This window comes from Scophthalmus maximus, chromosome 9 (assembly GCF_022379125.1).
Source record: "Scophthalmus maximus strain ysfricsl-2021 chromosome 9, ASM2237912v1, whole genome shotgun sequence".
In the NCBI taxonomy this organism is placed as follows: domain Eukaryota; kingdom Metazoa; phylum Chordata; class Actinopteri; order Pleuronectiformes; family Scophthalmidae; genus Scophthalmus; species Scophthalmus maximus.
Genome location: NC_061523.1, coordinates 14,853,726 through 14,872,500, shown reverse-complemented (window position 1 = coordinate 14,872,500; position 18,775 = coordinate 14,853,726). Strand labels below are relative to the sequence as shown.

General features: G+C 42.6%; 1 protein-coding gene across 3 annotated transcripts in view; it reads right to left on the bottom strand.

The window, feature by feature from the left end:
- Positions 1 to 18,775, bottom strand: part of mid2 (midline 2) — a 124,806-nt gene that overhangs the window by 82,806 nt on the left and 23,225 nt on the right. For 2 of the 3 annotated variants that reach the window (XM_035648951.2, XM_035648954.2), the window contains exon 2: positions 11,801 to 11,859. The exons of the other annotated variant lie outside the window; for it this stretch is intronic. The gene's annotated coding sequence lies outside the window, so the exon portion shown is untranslated. The remainder of the gene's footprint in view (positions 1 to 11,800; positions 11,860 to 18,775) is intronic. 3 annotated transcript variants of the gene reach the window in all.

Below are 18,775 nucleotides of genomic sequence, written 5' to 3'. Positions count from 1 at the left end.
TGTGTGTGTGTGTGTGTGTGTGTGTGTGTGTGTGTGTGTGTGTGTGTGTGTGCCAAGAAATGCCTCTGAGTTATGCTGTGTGTGCAATAATACAGTTGGTCTGTCCCTTAAATGTAGTTTGTGTCCCACATTTTTATTGTTGTTTTATTTCATGAGGCTACAGGATATCACATATACTGCGCACATACAGTACAAAAATACATCAAAGAATCACTCCGACTGTGTGTGTGTGGTGTGGTGTGTGTGTGTGTGTGTGTGTAAAGCAGCCTCTTATGCACCCATCTGATCTAACTGGTAGCTTATAGGATACCATTTCTTCCCAGGGGGTCCGCCCACTGTTTCAGGGCCCCGCGTGCTGTGGATGCCTCATAATAACAGACAGATGCAAAATATCGTCAAGAGTAATGTAATACTGATGGAACAGTTACTCAGCTGATCAAACATTGTTCAAAGTTGAATGGGGTCAAAAGTGGGCAGTTTTGTCAGATTTCTGAAATATGAAAACATGCATCTTTAGTTCAGCATGAAGGTGCAGCCACAGATTGTATATTAAAATGGAAGCAGTGAATTGGTCCAGAAAGTGGAGCCAATGTGGAAGTGCCTGGAACCTGTATTCTCTAGAATGAAGTCCCGTGACCCAACTTCTCACTTGATTTATAGAGTAAGTAAACCTTTTCCAGAGGGGTTTATGGTCTCAATCTCCAGTTTCAAGTTTTCCTCGATACAGCATGAGGTTAATTTAGTAAATTATGGACTCGTTTACAGGAAAAATAGACAATAAAGCACAGTATGCACTGGGACATGGATACAGCATGATTGACAGCTAGTACCGTGAAATAGGTGCAAGTTGCAGGTGGTTCAATATTTTTCATCAGAGTGAAAATTTAAGACTCATTACACATAAACCAAACTTAAAGAAAATTTTTAGTATCTCAAAGTATTAGAATATTCCATTTCGGGTTTAGGTGAATTACCATTCATGCAGTATAATGCATGAGCATGCAGCTCTCAGTCAGGCCCACCCTCCTCTCTCACAAGTATGGTCACTTCTGGTTTGAAAAAACAAACACAAAATGGCGGCTGTTCACAAACTGATGGGTGAAATCACGGTGGGTTCCAACTTGGGTGCAGCCCAATAAGTAGGCTTCTGCGGGTAAACAGTGCCAGGCAAGGGTGTGGCCTGACAAGGTGCGCTCTACGATTCTCACTGCGCTCCTTGTTTACTATATTTACCACATCTGTTTGTATTGAATACATCTACAGACAAAGACGTCATGCCTCTCCTTGTCCTGATAACTGTTTGTGGAGATCCTCCCGTCTTTCCTGGCCTGCAGAGATGTCTGCCTCCCAGTGTGAAAATCGTTTCTACGATCTGTTCTGGTGCTGTAAGGTAGACTCTATTTGTCATCCGTCGCTCTGCTGTGCTCACTCCTCCACCGAGACTCTGGAAAATCTTGGTTCACCAGCGATTAATCCTGCGCCTATTGTCATACACAGATCAGTTGGTTTTTTTTACTCTTGGTGAACTATTGAAAAGCACATTTTCAAAGGTAAACCTTGCATGTAACTGATCAGAACACTTTTGGCTGGCTGACTGACGGCACACACTGAGGCTGGATCCGAGCCCTGCAGGGATCCGTCAGCGCTGTCCTCACTCAGATATCCTCACCGACCACGTGGATGTCTGGATTTTGTGACCGGCAGTCGTCTCTCCTCTGAGGTCAGCTCCAGTATCCAGCAACTCTGTATGAACTTAGCAATTTGTGGGAAGGGCAGGACTAATGTGTGTTCGCTCAGAGTGTGTGCGCAAAGCAGCTCTGTGCTGCTGCGCTGCGATTGGCCGGAGGATTTCTATTTCAAAACACATTGTACTTGCTGCTGCAGCACTAGCAGGCTATTATGGCGTCCTCCCATGTGATAACAGCAACTACAACAGCAAGCTGCAGACTGATAAAAAAATGTAATACAGTCTTAGAATTCCACTGATAAAGCAAAGGCTGCTTCTGATTAGTCAGCTTGAGTCTGCTGTTGATTATGGACTTAAGCCGCCGCTGCTTTCCCAACTTTTTGCTGCCACACAGCTCACCTGAGAGCTTTGCTGCTTGCTGCCACTTGCTACTAGGGCTGCTTCTCCTTTTTTTTTTTTAATTCAGCAATTTAAAAGTCCCACGACCTGTAGGGTTTTTTAATCCGTGTTCCCCGTGAGAGGAAGATCTCATCGTTACACCTCACTCCCTGCTGTGCTGAGACTGCCGATCCTTTGTGAGGAGTCGCGAGGTCAGAGCCTCAATATCAGCCCTATAGTCTACATTTACATAACGGCAGTTCCACATGGAATTTCTGACCGTTGTATTATTTCACTGTTTGACCGAACTAATGTCTAACTATGACCTGAGATGGGAACATGCAGTTGCTTCTATTCTCACAGCATCTGAAATGAATCTTAAATAATCACTTCCTTCCTGGGAGATTCTTGACTTTGGCACGTGGCTATGGCATAAGGTGGAATAATTGATCATCACCTGCAGAGAAGTGGCTTTTTTTTTTGTTATTAAAAAGTAGACCTTAGCAAACAACAGACATGATTAAAAATTGTGATGAATACTTATAGAAGACAAAGGGCCGGTGACAGAATGGGGACAGGCTGGAGGACTGAGGCTGCTGTGGACAGTAAACACACTGGCCACTGGAGACTTGGCCTCTCTATTGTGCTACCGTGGCCCAGACGTGGGGCATATTACACATGGTCTAGGTCTAGCTTCCTCCAGAGTTTAGTTTGACATAGACATAATTTGGATGCTGAACTCTTCAGTGGTGCATCCAGTATATTTAGACACTGTGCACAGGTCAGTTCGGTGTTACAATGGAGGCAGGATCAGATCTGTAGCTGGTTGTGTAAACCAAACAGAGGACATGGTGACCTCTGTATGATGAAATAATGTGTCCTTAAGACGTGTGTGTGTGTGTGTGTGTGTGTGTGTGTTGAGCAGAGGGAATGCCCAGACTTTCTTATCTCAGTCACATTTGCCTTCTTCACCCTCTGGCTCCACACCAAGACAGGATGGAGCCAAGGACAGGCTGTTCACGGACACGGAGCCATATCCAAGTGGTGACTACTACAGTGTTTATTCATACCAAAATACATATAAATATATTCAAAATGAATCATCATTCTCACTTTATTTGTACATTGCAGCATCACTGTGAGCCTGGACATTAAAGTATAACTTGACAGGTATAAACAGAGATTTTAATGGTTTTATATCCCCTTAACACTATTTGTTATAATTGCAGTGATTACTACAAGCCAGAAATGTGTTTACATCATAATTTTGTATTGCAAATAGAATTTAGATGCACTTACAGGCTTCGGAGCGCCTCAGGATTAACAGACATGCTAACTAATGAACAACAATGAATCAAACGTGCATCCAAACACAAAAGTGCCAGCCAACAAGCGGCCTCGTCGCCGTCATCAGCCAATCCAATGTTTCATGACACCCTAACACTTCTCTAACTTCATCTGACAAGCTCTCATATTAACACCTCCATCTGAAAACTATAAAAGGAGACTGGAATCATATCCAGCTTTAAAAACTTGTTTCCACAATGTCACTTTCATGTTTTCTGCCCGAGTAGCTGGCCGGCACGGGAACACGCAAGTCGTCTTTTAGCTGTCACTGTTTGTAGGATCATGAGTGGGTGTTTTTCTTTTCCATATAGCGAAGCAACATGTTGAGTTTTGGTTCACTATAATACTGGTGGCCGAGTGGCATCAGACTGTATCACGGTTTAGCAGAGTGGTTTGTTTCCGCAGGCGTAAGGATGAGTTGTGTGCATGCGTGTTGCAGTTAGTTTCAAATACAGACCAGCTGGGACAAATAGACATTACTCTTGTGGATCCCACACTGCTCTTAAATTACTTTGGTGCTGATGTCTATCACAAAGCCATTAAAATATGTATGATAGTAACCCAGAGAACTGCAGAGGGGGATTTAGACAGGCTCTACTAAAAGAGTGGCATTAAGCAAGAGATGTAGAGAAAACAACCCATCTGTGTGCGTGTCCACGGACGAGGGAGAGGGCGAGATGTGGGAGGTAATTAGTACATTAATGCTACATCATCTGATGGCAGTCCACAAACGACTTACATCCACTCTTCCATCTGAATTACAAAAAGTATAAAACCAGGGTCTGAGTATTATCCTGTTCTCATGCTTTCTCTCTTGGAGTCATTCTTGAAAGGACAACCATAAGGATCTAAATTACAGTTATATTAACATTTAAATGCATATTCTGAATTCTTCATATGGACAATCAGTATACATGTCTGCTTATCTGATCGAAATATGTAATGACATTTACATTTTCTGAAATGTCAATAGTTCATATTTTTATATCAGCGTTGTATTGCAGTTGCTGTGTTTAAAGGTCTTTCTCGCTGTTGTTTTTTCACGTTTTAGTCAATTTTTCCTCTTCATCTGTGATATTATGACGAAGTGGTCATATACAGTTGTGAGCATGATATTTTTCAAGGTGGAAAAAATGTATGAATGGCATTATATTGTATATTCTTTTATCATTCAACTCATCAGAATTTTATCTTCACCATTATGTACAAATTTTTATTAAATGTCTCGAGCATATGAGATAGATATCAGGTTCCCGTGTTTTTGTGGCATTCCCAATACCATTTAAATTGCATTTGGATCACGGATCAGACATTACAAATTAAGAGTGGTGCTTAGTATCGGTTAATTACACAGATATGGACAATTATGTAAAATTAGTATCTCACATCCTCGGGGTACTACGGACGTCGTTCAGGATCACAGACATTTGGAACTGGCTCACTCGCCTTATCTCCGACACAGTGGATCAATAGGATCCTGCTACTGCTATGATTATTAATCCCCCACCCCATAGCAAATACCTTTTGCTGCCTCTCAAGGTCTGGCTGCTAAAGCACACACAGCTCTGGTTAAACCATGAAGTCCCACGGTGACTGTTTATTACATAACCCACAACACAACAGCAGCCCCATCATGCACAACAATGTGAGGGAAAGATTATGGTTCAGACATGGGATGAACTGAAATAATCTGATCGGATACTGCAGTGTTGGACTTAAGGCCTCACATGTGTGGATGGACACCATTACTGATAATTAGGTATATACGCCACTACTGCAGCAGAACAAGTAGGCAAAAGAAGAGGGGAAGGTATAGAGCGCGAGAGGCAAGACTGGAGACGAAAAAGGAACAAAAAAAACCAAAACATGTAGGAGGGAAATGGAGAAATATGGGTCAGACAGCGAAAGACAGGGAAAGCTCAGTGTAAATCAGAATGTGTAAACATGTACAGGATTAATCTCATTATCCCTGGTCCTCCTGGGCCTATAATCAGTCTCTTGATTAAAGCAGGAGATGAAAGGAGAGCGGTAGAGGACAGAGATGGAGATAGACGGGGAGGTTAGGAGATACGGGATGCAGCAAAAGATAAGTTGAGCATACTATAGAGGAGAAATAAATAGAGATTGAGAGATAGTATGAAGGAGGCCACATGTGTAGTGAAGGCCTTATACTGTATTGTATACTACAACACAATAACATGTACGGGGGGCGGCAAAACACAAAAGTAGCGGGGTATTGCATCGGGACACTATTGAAAGTACTGTACCTTTGAACACTATTAATGTGTGCGAGGGTGATATTTATGGGATAACGTCATAGACTGTGGGTACTGTAATCCTGATTTCTTCAACTCAGATTTCTGTGAAACAGCAATTTAACATTTTAAGCATATCCATCCATCCTCATTGGCTTCAGGGTATATACAATGGTTTTATCCAGATCAGAGTGGAACGTGTATTTTCCTCCGTCCCCTCCCACTCCTGCTCTCCCTGTCCAACCAAGGACCATTTATCACTATTAAAGTGACACTAATAGGCACACATCAAGTGAATTTTTATGTCTTTTCTTTTTCTGTAAGTAGAGAAGTGCAAATAAGAAAATATACACTCTAGCATATAGTAGTACTAGGAGTAGTACAAGTATGATTAATGCACACTTTAGACCACAGGGATAAGCAAATGAAAACCCCCACAATCCTCCCCTCGGTTTATCATTCATACTCTGCACTGATTGTATGTCCTACTCACTTTCTTCAAATTGCATAATTCCTGATGCGGCAGCAAATGTCCTCATGACTATTTAAAGAGATTCCGGGCAACCTCGGGTTTGAGACATTTTCTCTTGAAATGCACATTACGCTGCATGTGTGAAGCTGGAAATAATTCTGCTTGACCTGAACATCTCCCCTTTGGCTGTCACGTGTGGCTGCCGGGTCGGGGTGTGGTCCTACAGAGTCACTCGATCACGGGGAGCTCTGCAAAGTGGGCGTTCTGAAGTGACCGAGGCTCCTGGGGGGACAGTGCAGTATGCATGATGACAGGTCATCTAGGGGAGTGTCAGAATCAATGCATCTGCTAATTCACGGCTAATCAGAGTTGCCTGAGCTCAGGGGAAGGAGCTGCTTGGTACGATGTTGTGTAAGGACACCGGCACGGTGACTGTGCAAAAGTAAGACCTTTTCTGTTCTACTGCACGACAGTCCAAACTCTAATCTGCAAGCTCTTACTGTTTGCTCATATGTTGTCAGACGGCCTCCTGTGTTATGTTTAGTGTGACATTGCTCGCTGCGATGGATAAGAACTCTTAATGCGTCGTAAACATGTTTACTCATTTGACACAGGATTGTTGCTTGCTGTGACACTTCATTCCCCCTCCGTTTCAGTCTTTCAATGTAATCTCATTTCACCGACTACTGAAAGGAAAGAGGCGCCGCACGGATAAAAGCAAAGTGCTGCGACGCAGAGGGCAACACAGGGTATTAGCATCAGCAAGGACATGTATTCTGTTGACTCTGGGTGTAGTTACAATGGCCACAAGACTGCTAATACAGTCGCATGCTACCAAGTGTCGACCCTTCATTTCACACATCAGACAAAGCTTAGAAATTCCCTCGAAACCTACAGAAGAGCTGGCTTGAAATGAATCTCACTGGACTTTGACCGAGCTTTAAGACTGAATTTACAACGCAGATGTTATTCCAGAGTAGATGTATACATTTTTTTTCTTTAAATGAGAACAGAATTGACCCCCAAAAAATTAAATCATGTGCCTCCAGTTATGGAGTGTGGAGCAATAATTCAGTGGCATTTCACCCTTTGAAATAATCTCTCATCCCGTCAGAGCACACACACCATGAAATAGCCTATTAGGGTAAAGTGTTGTCAAAACGCAGACCCTGGCCTGCTCTGAAAACTGTGCACAGGACTGTTAAAGGGCTGTTACACTAACTGTAGCAACATCAAATGACTTCAGGTATTGGCAAAAATGTCTGGAGTCTGAGCCCTCTTATCTTTTCTTCTCCTTTTGTTTTGATCTCCTGTCTCCCTCTATATTCTGTGGAATGCTTTTCTCCTCCCTAACTTCTCTCCAGAATCTATTCATTGATATGTGCAGTAAAGCCCAGTCCTTTACTTCTTTCTCTTACTCAGTTGTTCATTAAAGTCTTTACGCCTTCCCCTCTGCAGCTCTTTCTCCACGCCTTTATCGTCCAGCTCATCCTAATTCCAATTCCCCTGTCCTCCTCCTCCTCCTCCTCCTCCTTCCTCACTCAGACGAACAGCAGAGCTCTTCATCAAGCAGACGTCAGGCATCTGTCAGAGTCCAGGCCAGTCTAGGCATGATTGATTTTTGGCCCACCTGCGTCTTTCATAATGACCAACTGTCAGTTGTTTTACTGCCCGCGCGGACTCCCCTCTGTCACTTCAGCATCCAGAGGCTAAATCTCTGAGCTCAGGCCGACAGTGCATTATCTAGCTTGTCTTCAGATAGGATTTATGCGAGTAAACCATACGACCGGCCTGTCTTCCCTTGCAATCACAGAGGAGGGGGTTCTCAAGGATGGTTATTTCAAAGAAACAAACTGTTTGCATTCTGATGGCGAACGCAATATCTCTTTTACGGTTTAAGATTTCAATTATTCCAAGGCAATGACTTTCCAGACAAAAGCTAATAAAAGTTTGGATTTGCAAGCACGACGCCACGTTTTGATTTACTCTCGTAACGCCTTGTAAAACAGTTTGGAAGCTGAGGCCCGACACGAGTGGAATGGCATAATAACTCTGGAGCTCAGCCACGTCCTGGAGCACTGGTGAAACATATTTCCTGCATGTCAAACTGGTTTCTTTTTTATAATGGAGCCTCAGCACATCTAATGGATTCATTTGAATAGACTCTCCAAAACAAATTGTTATAACAAGTGAATGTCATCTCCACATGGTATTTTCTTAAAAGAACACGTGTCTCTCAAAATCAGACTTCTTTCTGACACATATTCAGCTCTTTGATCCACATGTTTCAGTGTGAGAGAGAGAGCAGCTTGAAACTGACAGAACAAATCCACACTGAACAAATAGGGCCATGAATCCTGACTTGATTGGGCTGAAGCTGAAAAAGACACTTAAATTTCCTCTTTAGGGATGAAGTTCAATGGATTTTTGTTGAGGGCATAAGAGGTTTCCTCTTCAACTGAACTCAGACCTTAGTGAGACTCCAAGACATGCGTTGATGAAAACGTGTCTGCAACACTTTCAAAATCCTCCACGTCCCTTGGCCTCCAGACTGAGTAAAGATGTGTAAGAGAGGAAGAGGAGGCACACCGCTGCCTCTAGCTGCACTCACATGGAGGCCAAGCTTCTTTGATCAACTTCAGAGGCCAGGTGAAACATCCACATCTGGAGTAAGTCTGAAGATCTAACTCCTACTTTCTGGTTGCTTGTCGCTGGTCATCTTTCTCGCTCTCTCCTTCCCTCCTTTCTCTCCATCGAGGACCGAGTTCCCATGGAGAGCAGCGATTCAGCAGAAGGCTTCTTTGAAAGAAAGCTCTGGCTGCAAACCTTTCATCTAGTGTTTTACCTGGCCAAGGCAGGCTGCAGGGTACCCCGGCTGTCAAAGGGCTTACGAGTGATGAAGGGAAATGAAATGTAAAAATGCGGGAAAGACAAAAGACAAAAAAAGGACCTATAAAGTATGAAAAATCTATTTATTCTTTAGCCAGGGCGGAAAAAAAAGAGGGAGGAAAAGAAAATGAGTGAGAAGCAGACATCAGACGGAAAAAAGAGCAAGCAGGGAAAGGGGAAGCAGAATTAGAGCAGAATGATGAGGGACAGAGAGACCCTTGTGGCTCATAGAGAAGAGACCATTCATAAAGCTGCAGCTAATGCAGCTACTTGGGTCTTTCTGCTTCCGCCTAAAATATCTCTGTCCAAGACAATTTCAGCCAAAATCATTGAAAAATACTCAAGAGTTGCATTTCTGCCCTAGCGATTAGTAAGCATAGAGAAACAACAGAGGGAAAAGAGAGGAGGATGATACGCCTCAAACACCCTGCACTGGATTATTAAGCACGGACATGGTGAAATGTCATGCTCCCTACTTTGCCAACTGAGCGTGTTCTTTTTCCTTGAAAGGGGGCCGCAAACACTAAGCCAAAGTATGGGAGCGCGCCGAAATGAAGTCGGTTCATTCAAAGCCTTGACTCAGTGCCGCATGGAACATCACAACTTTGGCAGCGTTACTGTCTACACTATCTCAGCACGCCACTGCTTGGCCTATCGCATCTGCTGCAGAGTGGGCCTCCTCGACAGGCAAAGACTGAGAACACGGAGGGCGTGTGATGTGTCTCGACAGGAGGCAGGCAGAGTGCATGAGTGTGTGTATTTTTGTTTTTTGTGCATGTATGCGTGTAACATCCTTCAGAAAACCTACTGCTAAGAAGAGGCTGCATGCTTCTCTTGGTAAGGCCCCCATAATAACTCAAAAGCCTCCCATTGACAGCGGCTGTCTATAGCCATGAAGGACTGGGAGTTTGACAAATGGATTCTGTCACAGCTGTCTACCTGGGTGAGTTCTGCATGGGGAAACCTGCAATGCTGCAAGGCAGGTCTGTCCGTACAGTCCTTAATGCCACATCAGGGAGCACAAGTATCATTATCGCATCAGACCTTGTGGTTAAGACTGACAAAATGTTGTTTACCTCAGACATGGCCAGCCCACTCGGTTGTCTGGTGGAAATTCATCTTTTAAGTCCGCAGCTATTTAGAGTGTAATCTGTTCTTGAGAGGAGCAACAATAACCTGGCTTTGACTTGTATTTCATTTTTAATGATCCTCAATCTAGCCTCTTTTATACCCTTTCTTTTTTTGTCTTTCCCTCCACCTTTTTTTTTATCAAAGACAACCTTCAGGTTCCTATTGAATGAAAAGGTTCCATAGCAAAGTCAAAAAAAAGAAGTAACCATGCCAACCAAAACATTAGATTCCCTCTAAAAACCTGGAGACATTCTTATTACAAATAGAGCAGCAGCATCCAAATGTAACCATTTGTTTGCATTGGGAATAAAGAGATCCTGTAATAAACTTATTCTGAATATTAAAAAAAAAAAAAATTCTGATAAATTATGTAAAATGGCTAAGGCTTGCTAACGCCTTCAATCCATTTAAGGCTATTCTTTATCACCACAGGAGCATGAAGACCTCCAGCAAGTGTTTACATGAGAGAACTGTACACCCACTCAACCTGCAAGCAAACATGCTTCTTCCACACGCATACCGAGAGCTTGGAGAGCGTGGTGCTCGTCTGCTGAAGGAGGTTATGTGCTGTAAGCTCCTCTCGGGAGGATATGCAGCGGGTAAGGCCGGTCGAGCGGTCTTAAAAGGCTGAGAGAGGCTGAGAAGGGGAGCTGATGAGGCCCCCGGTCTTCAGCTAGACAGTCCAACAAGTGTATTATGTTTCCACTCTGGGAATGATTGAAAACACATATCAATGTTAACCAGTAATTCAAGTAAATGGTAAATGGACAATGGGTTTATATATTACTTCTCTAGTCTAACGACACAGTGCCTCTCGATCACATCATTCACACACCGAACAGCGCAGCCGTCACGGGACGTTTAGGGCTCAGGACACTTTGGCATGCGGACTAGAGGAGCAAGGGCTTGAACCACCAACCCTCTGGTTAGTGGAGGTCAGGCTCCATCTCCTGAGCCACAGCTACGCCGCCAGCGCAAGTCAATGTGTCTCTCAACAGGTTTAGATGCATTACATTTACTGTACTTGAGTCCTTAACAGGACCTTAGTCAAGGCCTCTCTCCAGCTTTAACGGTGTAACATTGTATTAACTGTGCTTTTCACTCCCAAACCAAGTCTTTTGAGCACATGGATTAAATGGCGCCTGTTATGAATTCTGGGCTTTGGGCTCAGTACCTTCATATATTCGGTATGTTTCTGTAATTTTACATGCTGAGACTTGACCAACTAGTGGACCATCCTTGGCTAGGCACTGAAAACGCAGGCACACGATGAACGGGCACTGCACTAGTGATGTTAAAAAAAAGAAAAAAGAGCATAGGTCAACAGCCGAACAGAGCTGTGATGTTAAGGAGTCAAAGTGTATGCTGCCCCACTCACTTCTGACAGATGTTCGAAATGAAGTTGAGGCAGCGTTTCTTCCAAAAAAAAAAGTAGAGGAGCAGGCATGGGCATAAATTAATAAACGGGTATTGGTCGACAGTCGCTTTCCACTTGGCTGGAATGGCAGAGAGGTGCTGACAGAGATGTGAGTTGGGGTTGGAGAGGGAGAATTGTGGGGAAGAATCCTGCAGAGTGGAGTTAAAAATAGAGCATGAAGTGGAGTGGGGGGGGGGGGGGGGGGGGGGGGGGGGGGGACGTACCTGTGGGCTCGGAGGCAGCCTAGTTAGCAATGAGCAGCACCGCTGTGGACGTTGAAAGCCTGGAGAAGGAGACAGTAAGAGGGAGAAGGAAGACCGGGAGAGATGGTGAGAGAGAGACAGGGAGCGGTATAGATAAATGAGAGAAAAAAGATGAGGATGAAGTAGGTGAAAACCAGAGGACAGATAATGAGCAGAAAAGAGGAGAGATAGGGACGGGTTGGGGAGGAGATAATGAGAAAACAAGGCTGATTAGCATGGAATTCAGAGTTTAAATCAAAAACAGGCAATCATTTCACAGCAGGCTGCGGACGGCCGCAATGACTAACAACACACTGCGACGGATGCACATGCTGAACATACAAACGGTGACGCACGCAGGCACAAACACACAGGCCGCGGTGTACATAAATACATGAAAAATGTTCACTTCATGGTTTTGCACTAACTAAATCTGGGATGGAATCAGTCCCAGCCGAGATTGGTTGAGAGGCGCGGTACACAACTGAACGCCTAACTTAACTGAAAGTCATACACGCATACAAAACGGCGATTGACACAGAAACAAATTTACACATTTGGTCATCACGACATCACTACACTTCACAGAACGTCTCAGATTTAATATTAAGAATATTGGCAACTCAAGTGAGAGTTTGCCCCGGAGAGGGTGCAGTGTGATACTGACACCAGGAGGAAACCAACAGGACAAGTGCCAATACGGCCCTTCAGAGCATTGTTTGCTTCAGGCCCAGCCAGGTGCGGTGTTGCTATTTGTTAGTGTAAAATAATCGCAGACAACAGAGCACATTGCCCCTAATAAGATATTGTTCCCAGTCCGTTCCAGAGGGATTCCAGTGAGTCATCCACAAATGGAGAGGAAGACTATGCAGAGCTTGTATTGAACATACTTAATATCTGGATGCTGGTTATCATGTAGTTTTTACAAAGGACTATGCATCTTTTTTCTGCTTCACTTGTTCCTTTTGATGCTCGTGCATGTGGAATGTTGATGTCCATATTTTTACTCCATGAATGAGATTGTGGACTATTACGTAGTTGATGTATATTTTGTATTCGATCCGTCCCGTTGCACGTGGGGGAGGTGATTGGTTGAAGGCCCACGGCCACTCCCGACTCAAGATGGATTCTCATTGTCAACAAAACATTTTCTCGATGAAGGTCTAGCTCCGAAACGTTGCAAATTAAATATAACACTAAGTTATACTGTGTGTGGGATTTTCCCCCCCCAATAATCTTTGATGTTCATATTCGGGGGTAAAGAGATAGGAAACATGCTAAAATGCTTTTAATTAAATGATTAAATGATTCACTGTTATTTATGACTTGTGACTTAAATGTAATGCTGCATTTGGAATTCTATCTATATATATCTATATGCAAGTAAGATAGTGTTTAAGATTTTTTTCAGTAACTTTTGGTCCACTTACTTTTCTCCTCCTCACTTAAAAAGATGTGCAAAAGATTTTTCTATTCTTCATGTGGCACTAAAATTATGGCAATTAGAGCTGCAGGTTTTTTCTGACAATAAACAGGGTAAACCTTTGTCTGATCACTTCATCCATGTTTTTCAATTAGGTCTATTTGCTGCACACTGAATAATGAACTATGGTTATAAATCGACTGGAAGCATTCATTAATTTTCAATACAGCTCATTATTTAGCATATCAATCATTAACATGTGGTGCACTAACAAAAGCATAGTTAATTATGAACAAAGTGGCCGCTTGCTGCCAATCTCTCCTCTCTCTGTCGTCCACCATCACCGTCTCATCATCACTGATGCATATCAATGTGCCATGATTCAGTATAATGATCGCCTAATAAGAGACAACAATAGGAGAACAGACCTGTCAATGGACCCCAACAAGTTTCCATCCCCTCTGAATGTAAAGTAAGTAAGTAAGTAGGTCACCTTATCAAACCCACAAGAGAGAAAAATTGAAAGAGAGACAAACCTCTTCATTAAAATCCATTCTAAGTAGAACTCGACCAATTTGGATTTTGGGGGGGCTGTTGCCGATACCGATAAACACAAATACAACCAAATATAGCGATCTTGATGTAAAATGTAATCATGAATGCACCTCTATTCTAAATTGTTTATTATGTAAAATAAAAATGCAATAAAGATGCAAATCAGTGCACATCGGCAAACATAAACGTTGGCACCAATATGTGTGTGAAAGGCTCATATCGTTCGTTTGTTATCGGCCAACATAAATGGTTGGGCTCAAATTCTTTGTACTTTAGTTCACGCAACAATACAAAGACATACTTACGGTAAAACCAATCTAATCTAACTATTGTAGGAATGGAAGCTGCTCAAACCCCAGACAAATATATTCAAATACCCAGTATGCGGAAAATATGAAAGTTTAAAACTGTGCACAATTATTGGCTTTCCTTCCTAATCGTTTTTCATTTGTTTGTTTGAGAGAAACGTCATCCCCCGAACTGTACTTATTCACTTTGAATGATTGTGTCACTCAATGTCCAATTCTAAATGCAAATGTAAGATTAGTGTCAGCATCAGCACATAATTACCATCTGCTATACTGCCACATAATTACCAATGATAATGTACAATCTTTATGGTAATTTATATAATCACAAAGTAACTCCTGGAATGAATTTTTCACTGCTTATCCTCGGTTGGGTTTTGATGGTGGCAGCCTATGCAAGGTGGCCCAGACTTCCCTGTGCCGTGCTGCATCTTCCAGATCCTTCTGGTGAGGCGTTCCCATGCCAGATTAGATAAATAACCCCTCCAGGAAACAGGACACATCCTTATCAGACTACCTCAGCTGACTTCTAAACAGATTTTGTCTACTTCTTTCCCACAATACGTCAGTCACTACACAAAGTTCCAGGCCATAGATGGCGATTGACATGTCGCTAGGCCAGAATATCGAGAGATCCATCTGAAGGCTCAGATCCCACTTCCCCACCTTGGTTCGGTGCAATGCCTGCTGCTGACATCACATCAATTCCTTAATCCAAAAAACCCCCAAAACTTGAACCGGTTTACTTGGGGCAGTGACTCACTCCCAACCTGGAGGGAGCAATCCATGGTTTTCTGGCAGAGAACCATGATCCATGTGGAGGTGCTGACCCTGATCCCGACTGCTCCACCCTTGGTTGAAAAAACCAACCCAGGTTGTGCTTGAGGTCAGTTTGATAATGTCAACAGAGCCACATCATTCTCTGCAAAGAGCAGAGAAGCAAAGCTGGATGCTCTTCTCCCCCGGCTGCACCTTGAGATCCATACATATCACAAACAGAATCAGTGGAAAACCCAACCAGAGCCAAATAACCACTGAAAACATGGTTATAGGTGTTGATTAATGACATATGTACTTCACTTTGTCTTTACAAGAGGAAACTCTTTAGACTGAGTGGAACATTTGGCTTCTCTGAATGGAAACAGACGTGGCAGTGAAAAGCAGAGGTCAGCACATTCCGACATTGATAGGGCCGGTGATGAGAGAGGTCCCTCGAACTTAACAGGAAAATAATGTGTGTAATTTGGAAACAGGTTTGTCATCCACTCGTGGACAGCGTGACAAAACGCCTACCTCAGCCTCTCACCTCTCCCTTTCCCTCTTTTTTTGTCTCTTCCTCTATAACTTTAGTTTTTAACTGCTGCTGACAAAAAACTGTGGTATCAGCTCAACCATTTTCTTCCTGTGGGAGTCAGAAGAGGAAGACAATCAGGAGGACACCCAGAGAAAAATATCCAACATGTGAATAAAAATAACTCAGGAATTCTGCCCTTCCCTTCCAGGTGGTGAATACACTCTGGTAAGAGACAGTGAGAGCAACCTGTTAAGAATCCAGACGTCCCAACCCAGATTGTTAATTTATGAGACTGTCCTCTCCCAATCTACAACCACATAGATCATTTTTCATGCAGCTTATTATAACATATGTGGTAGATTTAAAGACCGCTGACCTCTTGCGGTCATTATGTACACGGCTGCTAAAGGTCAGCAAAAGATAATTAGTTAATGGCTTTGCTTATATTCGGCTAAGTTATCGTGGGGATTGTCTGCCATAACCCTTACCTTTACAAGCTCGTCAACCATGCGTTGGTAGATCAAATATACCACACGATGTGAAAAGTATTTGTGGCATACCTCCTGTCATTGATAGAGGCGCTGATTTAGAAAACAGTCAATTTGGTTGTATTTTACATATTCAACACAGTTGAATTTGAGGACTGTTGTAATTCATTTAGTTCTGTCACTTCTAAATCTGAACAGAGTAAAAATGGACGATTGGGATGACTTGGAGCACAGCATGTGGTAGGAAGTGGTGGGATTCATTAATCCCACAGTGGTTAAGGGCTCAAATGCGATGCGAATGGTGCACAATGCAGCACACCAGCTGATGACGATACAATTTTATGTTTTCTGTCTTTTGCCTGCGAGTAATACTTGAGATTCTCCAACTGCTCTTGCAGTCTGTCAAAATATGGATGTTTTTTTTCTTCTTCTTCCACATTAGCAGGTGATTATTGCGAGCATGTAAATCCGATCTTGTGTGAGCACCATGTGTTGAGCAACACACCAGCCTTTGATGTGGATGAAAGGCCTTTCGGGCCACAAATTGGTTTGGCAAACAGATGAAACGTGAGCATAAAATTTCAAGAGTGTGTTTGCGAATTAGATCTCTCGGGCCCTTGATGAGTGTGCATTTCAACATTTTAAGTCAAGTCAAGTTTGTATATAAAAGTTCAGCATTAAAGTAAAGGACTCAAACACAGGCAAGCTGAGCTCAATCTTTACTTTTGTATTGATTTATAGCCCCAGTTGTTTTATATATCCTGAAAATTATTATATTTGTTTATTTTAACACCTCTTGCTGTCCTTTTTTCTTTTGCTCAGATCTTACTTACTATTCTAATATTTTTTTTCTGCCCTAATGTTCTTCATGTTCTCAATGAACATGGCTTTGTATTGTTTCCTCTTGTTTGACTATAGGTATTACATGAATAAAATATATCATTCACAAAGAAGTCTGCTGAGCACGGTATTGTCAACTATAATTTCCTGCTGGTGGCCACCGGGATCCACTCAAATGCACCGTGACATTCGCTGTGTCGCACCTACCGCATCGTTTTCACTGGCCTCGAGCCTGGAGGTGACCACTTTCTGATCACAATCCCACTTAACACTTGACAAACACCATTAAATATCCCACCAACACCTTGTCTGTCCCGATCAAATCAAAACGGCTCCCTTTTCTTGGCCATCATGAATCAACTAATAATATGCCAGAAAGGGAGTATCACGCAGAGAGAAATGTCAGCGTTGCAACGTACACAGGCTAATGAGTTTTGAACACCACTGCCACTGTTTGGCTCAAATAAAACACAATGGACAAGAGTGATGACTAGTTCTCTGTATTCAATTACCCCGCCTGAACAGCGGCACGGTACTGTGCTCGCTCGGCTCAACCTCCGGTGGAGTATGTTGCATTTTTTCAAATAAAGCGAGTAAATGAACTGTCAAGGCCTTGATGGAACCGAGCGGAACAAAAGCTGCAAACATCAACATCCCTCAAAATAAACACTCCTAACTTAACTTTTCCAACGTAAAATACGGTTGGTAGCACAGAGAGAATGTTCTCCAAAAGTTATTTTAGAAAAGAACCTCTTGGGAATAACAAAACGTTTTCAAGTCTTGGGGCGACAACTTTATGGGACAGGGTGTTGCCTCTTCCACAATTAGCTCAGCGCAGCATACATCTGTGCTCATTATCAGCACCACCACAACACATAGGAGCCACGTAGTATTCCCAGGCAAACTCTCACACATCCTTGCCCCGTTTCCTGGTGTGACCTCACTGGCAACGTAATACAAACACAGTGTGTCAACCATCAGCCTTTTTCCCATCATGACAGAAGGCAGTAATGGTTTGGGTTTTATTTTAAACATCGCTATATAATTTCTTGCTTTAACATGGCTCTAACACAAGGTGCACATGGTGGTTCCCTGCTCCTCTACAGGAAACAGGATTGAAATGTTTCCACAATTTCATGACATGTTATGGACCAATTGATTAATCAATAAAATCATCTACAGATTAATTGATGACAAAAATAATTATTATTCACAGCCTGAGTAAATGTTTGTGGATTATTATGTCCATTCTTGTGAAGAGGGCCATTTCATCTTGACTGGAGACTGTAATAATTTTATGTTTGTGCATCTTGTATGTGATCTGGTTAATATCATATCTAGACACATTCTGAATACGAAACACTTCTCAATGCCAGGTGAAAATAGAGTTGAAGTCTCAATGTCAGATAGTAAGACAGGTAGGACAAAGATATTGAGATATAAACTGTGATTAAAGTATAAACATGTACATTTAAATTACTAGGTAGCCAAGGGGATGTGAACATAGGCAAAATACTTAGATGAAGAAAGACTTCATTTGAAAGAAATGGTTATTGGTAAAAGTTAACTTAACATTTGTATACTGCCCATCACTCTTCTTATTGATGCATCGAGCCTCAATAAACCCTTGCTGGAGTCATCTGAAGATCTCCTCAAAGCTTCTCTCTTCACTGCATTCCCTTTGTCTTTAACAACATTGTTTTCTCTGTGCGGCTCAAGGATCGGAGACAATAACAGGCTTCGTTTACCAGGTGGAATCACTCTGTGCTGTTCAGCTGGCTTGACAGGATTTATACTGACATTAGGTGGGTCCCAATTTAATCATCAGAGAGCTTTTTGTTTAAGGTTTATTTAGAGAGAAACCCTTGAAATCCAAGAGAAACAGAGACAAGATGCACGCCTTTCTCTCCAATCTTATCTTGAAAGTAGCATTGTTCTCTAATACATGGTAACATGAGCTGTGGTGGCTGTTTTTTCCATGGTTCAAGCTCTTAGGTCACTTCCAGACTGCAGAGAATCTTGTTTTGACTCATGTTCCACTAAATAAAT